Genomic DNA, 1709 nt, shown 5'->3' on the forward strand with positions numbered 1-1709 from the left:
CCCTTCTCTCTCACACGTTTTCTTCTACTTCATACATTTTTCTTCTCCCTTATCTCTTTCTCACTTTCACTTCTCCCTCTCTGTCTCCAAATTCTTCACAATAGCTGGTTCAATGCCTAGGTTGGGTTCTTTTTTTTAATGAAACAACCGGCCGATTCTGTGCCAACTTGGCCGGTTCAACGGTTTTAAGGAATATCGGCCGGTTTCCACCAGTTCTAGTGCATACCTGGTATAACAACCATCCCGTACTGGTAAGGGTTCTGGTTCACCGGTTGAACCGGACGGTGCGGTACGGTTTCATCAACATTGCTATTTTTTTTAAAATTATCATATGCATTAAACAATGTTCCCCCTCTTTAAATGATGGCTTGTCCTCAAGGCATTGGAAAAATTGGTTTTAAGCAGATGTTTGATGCATATGAAATTTTCTAAAATAAAAATAACATATTACTAAATATAAACTTAATTTAAACATAAAACATAACATAAATTAAAAAGAAATTCGAAAACTAACCAACTAATAGGTTGCCTCCCAAGAAGCGCTTGTTTAACGTCAATAGGTTGATGCCTGTTCCAGCTGTAGTGGTTATTCTAATGTAATTTCGATGATAGAGCATGATTCATCACCCAATTATGATTTTAACCTCTATCCATTCATTGTCCAAGTCATTTGAAACTTTGGATCTTCCAATTCAACTGCTCCTAATTCTTTAACATCTTTTATTACAAATAGCCTTGACCATCTAGTCTTTAATTTTCCCGGAAGCAATTTTAATCTTGAATTAAACAAGAGTACCTTATGAACTTTATAGAAATCTTTTCTTCGGATCTTGGAGTCATGGTAATTTTTAGCCTTTTCTTTATACAATCTTGAAGATTCATAGGCTTGGACCCTGATTGCCTCTAATTGGTGTAATTGATTCCTTCATTATGTTCCTGCATCATTCAAGTCAAAATTGAAAAATTTAAGTTCTCAATAGGCTTTATGCTCCAATTCAACTAGTAAATGACAAGCTTTGCCTTAAACTAGTTGGTATGGAGTTTGGCCTATTGGTGATTTAAATGCAGTTCTATATGCCCATAAAGTATCATCCAACTTTTGTGACCAATCTTTCCTTGAGGAAGAGACTGTTTTTTTCTAAAATTATTTTTAATTCTCCGTTGGATAGTTCTACCTCCCCATTGGTTTGTGGGTAATAAGGTGATGCTACCTTATGTTTAACATTATAAAATTTCAAAACCTTGCGTAATTGGGAGTTTACAAAATGAGATCCTCCACCACTTATGACTACCCTTGGTGTTCCAAAGTGGATAAAAATATTCTTTTTCAAAAAATTTATAACTGTTTTTCCATCCGCTTTTGGTGTTGCTAATGCTTCTACCCATATAGAAACATAGTCAACAACCACCAAGATATATTCATTTGAAAACGATGATGGTAAAAGACCCATGAAATCAATGCCCCAACAATAAAAAATTTCTATTTCCAAAATATTTTGCAAGGGCATTTCATTTCTTTTTCCAATTCCACCAAGATCTTTGGCATTTATCACATTTTTGAACAAAATTTTTGGCATCTTTAAAATTACAGGGCTGGAAAAAACTAGACTGGAGGACTTTTGCAGCAGTTCTTTCTCCATTGTAGTGTCCTCCATAAGCAAAATTATGGCAGTGGCATAAAATTTTCTGAGCCTCCTTTGAATCAACAC

The sequence above is a fragment of the Lupinus angustifolius genome, unplaced genomic scaffold (genome assembly GCF_001865875.1).
Source record: "Lupinus angustifolius cultivar Tanjil unplaced genomic scaffold, LupAngTanjil_v1.0 Scaffold_181_55, whole genome shotgun sequence".
NCBI lineage: Eukaryota > Viridiplantae > Streptophyta > Magnoliopsida > Fabales > Fabaceae > Lupinus > Lupinus angustifolius.